This window comes from Ranitomeya imitator, chromosome 4 (assembly GCF_032444005.1).
Source record: "Ranitomeya imitator isolate aRanImi1 chromosome 4, aRanImi1.pri, whole genome shotgun sequence".
NCBI classification, from domain to species: domain Eukaryota; kingdom Metazoa; phylum Chordata; class Amphibia; order Anura; family Dendrobatidae; genus Ranitomeya; species Ranitomeya imitator.
Genome location: NC_091285.1, coordinates 424,532,304 through 424,540,604, shown reverse-complemented (window position 1 = coordinate 424,540,604; position 8,301 = coordinate 424,532,304).

The window sequence follows — 8,301 nt, the reverse complement described above, 5'->3', positions numbered from 1 at the left end:
ATGTGGACTGCAAATGATGTGGGGGGACTGCAAACGATGATGTGGGGGTGATGGGGACTGCAAATGATGATGTGGGGGTGATGGGGACTGCAAATGATGTGGGGGTGATGGGGACTGCAAATGATGTGGGGGTGATGGGGACTGCAAATGATGTGGGTGTGATGGGGACTGCAAATGATGTGGGGGTGATGGGGACTGCAAATGATGTGGGTGTGATGGGGACTGCAAATGATGTGGGGGTGATGGGGACTGCAAATGATGTGGGGGTGATGGGGACTGCAAATGATCATGTGGCGGTGATGGGGATTGCAAATTATGTGGGGGGACTGCAAATGATGATGTGGGGGTGATGGGGACTGCAAATGATGTGGGGGTGATGGGGACTGCAAATTGATGATGTGGGGGTGATGGGGACTGCAAATGATGATGTGGGGGTGATGGGGACTGCAAATGATGTGGGGGTGATGGGGACTGCAAATGTGGGGGGACTGCAAATGATGATGTGGGGGTGATGGGGACTGCAAATGATGTGGGGAAGACTTCAAATGATGATGTGGGGGTGATGGGGACTGCAAATGTGGGGGTGATGGGGGCTGCAAATGATGTGGGGATAATAGGGACTGAAAATGATGTGGGGGGACTGCAAATGATGATGTTGGGGTAATGGGGACTGCAAATGATGATGTGGGGGTGATGGGGACTGCAAATGATGTGGGGGTGATGGGGACTGCAAATGATGATGTGGGGGTGATGGGGACAGGAAATGATGTGGGAGTGATAGGGACTGCAGATGATGAAGTGTGTTTGAGGGGGTTCTGCACATGATGAAATGATGGGGGCTGCAAATGATGAAGTAAGGGGGACTGCAGATGAAGTGACGGGGGGGATAGGGGACTCAATGATGAAGTGGGGGTGATGGGGACTGCACATGAAGTGAGTGTGAGGGACGTGGACAGCAATTGAATTGAAGGTGGGGGTGGGAAGAGCAAATGGTGTATTGAAGGTGGGGAGAGCAAATAATGAATTTTGAGGGTGGGGAAGAGCAATTGATAATGAATAGAGGGTGGGAGAGAGAGAAGACATGGTAATGAATTGAGGCAGAAGGGGCATGTAACTATAATGAATTGGGGTAAGGGTTAGAGCGGGAGGTAAATAGTGGGGGTCGTTGAGGATAAAGTGACTGGTAATAAATTGGGAGAAAGAATACAGGTGCAAATTAATTTATATATTAAATGGGGAAAGTGGCTATATACAGCTAGTGGGGGCACAGTGGCGGATTATAATTTATATTTGGAATGGTGGGTTGCATAATAACCAATTATATATTAATGGTGGGTGAACGTCTGTAGTCAGATGTGTAGTGTAGAAGAAAGGGAAAAAATGGGGAATGTGCTATGGAAGCGGTGCTCTAGATAACTGTGTTATTTTATGCAGAGACGAGTCCTGGCAGGAAGAAGTGATAGCGGTCTGCGCTGGATTAAAAAGAAACGCAAAGATGAAGGACTTTAGCTAGAGATGTCACTGGTGAGTCAGTATGTTACCTGTACACTGACACCATACACTGTATACAGAGCTCCTGTGTATAATGTCACTGATGATCACTATATTATCTGTACACTATACACTATATACAGAGCTCCTGTGTATAATGTCACTAGTGATCGCTGTATTACATGTAAACTGTACCCTATATACAGAGCTCATGTGTATAATGTCACTGGTGATCCCTGTATTACCTGTACACTGACACTATATAAAGAGCTCCTGTGTATAATGGCATCGGTGACCACTGTATTACCTGTACACACACTGCATACTAAGTACAGATCTCCTGTGTATAATGGCACTTATGGTGATAGTATTTTTTTTAAAATTAATGATCAGTATTGTACTATTCAGTCACAATGTGGTGGTAATATGTTGTCCGGCCATGGTGTAGCGGTATTTGTTCCTTCTATGTGCTATTATTCGGTCACTGTGTGGTGGTAATATGTGGTCTGTTCATGCTGCGGTGGTATTTGTCCCTTGTATGTGATATTGTTCAGTCACTGTGGTGGTAATATGTGGTCTGCACATGGTGTGGCGGTATTTGTTCCTTGTAGATAGTATTATAGGTTACTATGTGGTGATAATATGGTGTCTGGTCATGGTGTGGTGGTATTTGTCCCTTGTATGTGGTATTATTGGTCATTTGAAAAATTGAAAAATAAATAAAAATACACCTAAATTGTATTGCATATTTTAACAAATGTTTAATAGGTTAGAGTAGAGTAGGGCCCGGCCAAAAGAGTCTACCTTGTTGTCGTCTCAGAGTAAAAAAAACCTTTTGGCCAAAACAAAAGCTGCTGGCTATGTGTCTAATCTGGTGATGGGAACTGTTAATGTGTGATTTGTGAGAAGTGGAGTTTTGCCAAGAGACAGCGGTGGGGCTGTGGACAGTTCGAGGGGGTGGAGGCGGGGCTGGGGTGGAGCATGGGCGGAGTCTTAAGGGGGCCCTGAAAATTTTGCCAGTATGGGGCCCTGAAATTCCTAGTGGCAGCCCTGCCCGCAGCTAAAGAGAAATGAATATTCATTTTTCTTATAGCATGCACAGTTACAGACGCAGCCGCCGGCTTTCAGCAGCTGCCGGGCGGTCACGTGTGCACGCTACTTAAGAGTTATGAATATTCACCTCTCTCCACTCCCAAAGACGTGGAGAAAGGTGAATATTCATTCCCTTAATGAGCGGGAATACATGATCGCCCAGCGCATTAGATGCTTGCACTGGAACAAGATGCTGCAAGGGCGCACAGGGAAGGTAAGTAGGATGGTTTTTGTTATGCTTTTCTCATGGGGGTCACGCATATAAGGATAGGGATAAGGAACCATTCAAATAAGGACAGGGATGAGGAGCCATGCATGCAAGGATAGGGATAAGGAGCCATGCAGACAAGGACGGGAATAAGAAGCCATGCAGACAAGGACGGGAATAAGAAGCCATGCAGACAAGGAAGGGAATAAGGAGCCGTGCAGACAAGGATGGGAATAAGAAACCATGCAGAAAAGGATGGGAATAAGAAGCCATGCAGAAAAGGTTGGGAATAAGGAGCCATGCAGACAAGGATGGGAATAAGGAGCCATGCAGAAAAGGATGGGAATAAGGAGCCATGCAGACAAGGATGGGAATAAGGAGCCATGCAGACAAGGATTGGAATAAGGAGCCATGCAGACAAGGATGGGAATAAGGAGCCATGCAGACAAGGATGGGAATAAGGAGCCATGCAGATAAGGATGGAAAGTAGGGAGTACAAAATTCGCGATTACATATCGTGTAACACCACCCATGTAATATATTATGCCACCTGCCCCTGCTCCCTTATTTATATCGGTCTGACTTCTAGGGAGCATAAAGTCAGGACACGTGAGCACGTGCGGGACATTAGGGCAGCTCGAGATATTGTAGACGCCGAGGCTTTGGCGTCCCTTAAAACACTCCCCAAACATTTTAGATCTTTTCATGGATCTGATCCCAGCGGCCTGAAGGTGCGGGGTATTGATAGAATTCACGGCGGAATTAGGGGCGGAAATCTATGCCAAATTCTAGCACAACATGAGTGTCGGTGGATTGCCACCTTGGACACCATGGCCCCTAAGGGACTTAATGAGAAGCTGTCCTTCCCCTCCTTTTTGTGATTGATACCATCTTCTCTTCTTATTTGAGCATCTGTGTCCACCTTTGTCCTTGTTCGCTGTGTAGCAGATATCATGCTCTATGTACAGTGGGGCAAAAAAGTATTTAGTCAGTCAGCAATGGTGCAAGTTCCACCACTTAAAAAGATGAGAGGCGTCTGTAATTTACATCATAGGTAGACCTCAACTATGGGAGACAAACTGAGAAAAAAAAATCCAGAAAATCACATTGTCTGTTTTTTTATCATTTTTTTTGCATATTATGGTGGAAAATAAGTATTTGGTCAGAAACAAACAATCAAGATTTCTGGCTCTCACAGACCTGTAACTTCTTCTTTAAGAGTCTCCTCTTTCCTTCACTCATTACCTGTAGTAATGGCACCTGTTTAAACTTGTTATCAGTATAAAAAGACACCTGTGCACACCCTCAAACAGTCTGACTCCAAACTCCACTATGGTAAAGACCAAAGAGCTGTCAAAGGACACCAGAAACAAAATTGTAGCCCTGCACCAGGCTGGGAAGACTGAATCTGCAATAGCCAACCAGCTTGGAGTGAAGAAATCAACAGTGGGAGGAATAATTAGAAAATGGAAGACATACAAGACCACTGATAATCTCCCTCGATCTGGGGCTCCACGCAAAATCCCACCCCGTGGGGTCAGAATGATCACAAGAACGGTGAGCAAAAATCCCAGAACCACGCGGGGGGACCTAGTGAATGAACTGCAGAGAGCTGGGACCAATGTAACAAGGCCTACCATAAGTAACACACTACGCCACCATGGACCCAGATCCTGCAGTGCCAGACGTGTCCCACTGCTTAAGCCAGTACATGTCCGGGCCCGTCTGAAGTTTGCTAGAGAGCATTTGGATGATCCAGAGGAGTTTTGGGAGAATGTCCTATGGTCTGATGAAACCAAACTGGAACTGTTTGGTAGAAACACAACTTGTCGTGTTTGGAGGAAAAAGAATACTGAGTTGCATCCATCAAACACCATACCTACTGTAAAGCATGGTGGTGGAAACATCATGCTTTGGGGCTGTTTCTCTGCAAAGGGGCCAGGACGACTGATCCGGGTACATGAAAGAATGAATGGGGCCATGTATCGTGAGATTTTGAGTGCAAACCTCCTTCCATCAGCAAGGGCATTGAAGATGAAACGTGGCTGGGTCTTTCAACATGACAATGATCCAAAGCACACCGCCAGGGCAATGAAAGAGTGGCTTCGTAAGAAGCATTTCAAGGTCCTGGAGTGGCCTAGCCAGTCTCCAGATCTCAACCCTATAGAAAACCTTTGGAGGGAGTTGAAAGTCCGTGTTGCCAAGCGAAAAGCCAAAAACATCACTGCTCTAGAGGAGATCTGCATGGAGGAATGGGCCAACATACCAACAACAGTGTGTGGCAACCTTGTGAAGACTTACAGAAAACGTTTGACCTCTGTCATTGCCAACAAAGGATATATTACAAAGTATTGAGATGAAATTTTGTTTCTGACCAAATACTTATTTTCCACCATAATATGCAAATAAAATGTTAAAAAAACAGACAATGTGATTTTCTGGATTTTTTTTTCTCAGTTTGTCTCCCATAGTTGAGGTCTACCTATGATGTAAATTACAGACGCCTCTCATCTTTTTAAGTGGTGGAACTTGCACTATTGCTGACTGACTAAATACTTTTTTGCCCCACTGTATATATATAATATCCTTTTCGATGTTTTCTTCCACCCTATTTTTTAACAGCGTTGTAGTTATTGTTGTGTTGTTTTTCGTTTTTAGTGTTCACTTACCTTCCTGCCCCAGGTGTTATGCGCACGCTCCTCGATAAATCTGTACCGTACAAGATGCATATAAATGGTGATGTTTCATCTATGTCCGATTCCAGCATGGATTCATTTTGCATATTGGAAGATGACCTACGCTGCATGTTACATCAGGATTATCCCGAGCTGTCTGCACACTGTGACTCTACGGACATGGCGTTTTTTTTCTATGTTTACATGTATTATGTCATGCACTATGTCACTTTATAAATGTCAACTTCTATTGAGCGTGATACGCTGCTTATTACGCCCATGTAATACATATGGGCCTTGTTATATTATGAGGTTAATTATTCTTTTTCACTTTGGGATACAGCTTTTGTTAATAATTATTTTATTTATTTAGTTCCACGTTACCTATTAATGTTTTTCTATTGGCTGTCACTTATACACGTCTCAGAATGGCCGTTGTGCAGGGAGACTCAATTTGATCTGTGCATTCCTGCCTTGCACTAGACGGTGGCTGTGCACGCCCCCTTTTGGTAGGTGTGACGGTTCTGACATCACAAATGCCTTTTTTACTCTCACGTCCGTGTTAGGCACCACTTACCATTAATCATTGTACTTCACAAACATGGCCGCCGCCTGGGTCTTTATAATCATGGACGCCACAGTGCGCACGCGCAGCTTGATCAGCGCATTACTTATCCATCCCTGCGGCTATCTTTCGTTACGATGTGCGCATGCTCCATGACGTCACCCGGCAAGATTTTGCCGCATGCGCACACCATACTGACGGCTACAGCTTGAGATGTGCACTTCCGGTTTTCGCTATTCGGGGCGCGTGCGCCGCACCTGTTGGCAACTAGGGGCAGTTCTATTTAAACTCAGGGGACACAACACACGCTACTCCCCTTCTTGAAGAAGCACTCACGCGAAACGAGCTTCAAGGGGTCACAGCAGGAAGACCTAGGACACCGGTGATTATGGGTGAGTGATGGCATCCTATTGAAACTTGTTGGGAGTTTGGGGATCCCATAGTGATGGTAGCATCCATAGGAGCCTATTTGTAGAACTTGGATGTTGGATCTATTTAGATTATACTTTTTTCTGCCCCCCCCCCCTTGCTTCAGGATTTGCTATACCTGCCCTCGCATATATTGCACTATTGGTCCAGATAGCCTGCTGTGCTAGCAGGTTCCTTGTACCCTTCTTTTTTGTATTTTGCCCTTTTGATTGGGCTGTTTTTGTACATTTTAAGTGCATTAATAAAATGATTGTTTTAACTTTTCAATCTGTTGGTGTTGACTGTACTCCATGTTCTCTAGTTCTTTATAAGGATGGGAATAAGGAGCCATGCTGACAAGGATGGGAATAAGGAGCCATGCAGAAAAGGATGGGAATAAGGAGCCATGCAGAAAAGGATGGGAATAAGGAACCATGCAGACAAGGATGGGAATAAGGAACCATGCAGACAAGGATGGGAATAAGGAGCCATGCAGACAAGGATGGGAATAAGGAGCCATGCAGAAAAGGATGGGAATAAGGAGCCATGCAGAAAAGGATGGGAATAAGGAGCCATGCAGAAAAGGATGGGAATAAGGAGCCATGCAGACAAGGATGGGATAAGGAGCCATGCAGTCAAGGATGGGGATAAGGCGCCATGCAGACAAAGATGGGGATAAGGAGCTAAGCAGGAAAGCATGGGGATGAGGAACCATGGATACCAGGATAGGGATGAGGTGCCAATGCATACCCAGCTTATACTCGAGTCAATAAATTTTCCCAGTTTTTGTGGCAAAATAAGGTGCCTCGGCTTATACTCGGGTCAGCTTATACACAAGTATATACAGTAGATAAAAAAGAGCCTATACATGTTTGGTGTCTATGAACTCGTAATGACCAGGAGAATCATAATGGCAGGTTTATTTTAGCATTTAGTGAACATAGTAAAAAAGCAAAACAAAAAACAACTGAGGGATTGCACTTTTTTTGCAATTTCACCGCACTTGGAATTTTTTTCCGGTTTTCCAGTACACGATATATTAAAATCAATGGCGTTGTTCAAAAGTACAACTCGTCCCTCAAAAAACAAGCCCTCATATGGCCATTTTGACCAAAAATGAAAAAGTTATGGCTCTGGGAAGAAGGGGAGCAAAAAATGAAAACGCAAAAACGAAAATATCTCCAGTCATGAAGGGGTTAAATAGGACCTGCCTGACAAAAAGTGAAGTAAACTAAAAGTTCCTCCAAAGCTAGACATTATGCCACAATCCAAAGACATTCTGCAACAAATGAGAAACAATGTAATTTAGATCTATCAGTCAGGAAAGTCTGGAAAAGGTTATAAAGCCATTTCTGAAGCTTTGGGACTCCAGCGAACCACATTGAGAGCCATTATGCACAAATAGCAAAAACATGGAATAAAGGTGAACCTTCCAAGGAGTGGCAAGCTGACCAAAATTTACCCCAAGAGCGCAGTACTGACTCATGTAAGAGGTCACAAAAGACCCCACAACAACATTCATAGAACTGCAGACCTCACTTGCCTCAACTAAGGTCAGTGTTCATGACTCCACCATAAGAAAGAGACTGGGCAAAAATGGCCTGCATGGCAAAGTTCCAAGACAAAAACCACAGCTTAACAATAAGAACATAAAGGCTCGTCTCAGTTTTGCCAGAAAGCATCTTGGTGATCCCCAAGACTTTTGGGAGAATACTCTGTGGACTGACGAGACAAAAGTTTGGAAGGTGTATGTCCCATCGGGCATCTGGCCTCGAAGTAATCAATCATACCAACAGTAAAATGTGGTGGTAGTGTGATGGTGTGGGGCTGTTTTGCTGCTTAAGGACAAGGAAGACGCTGTC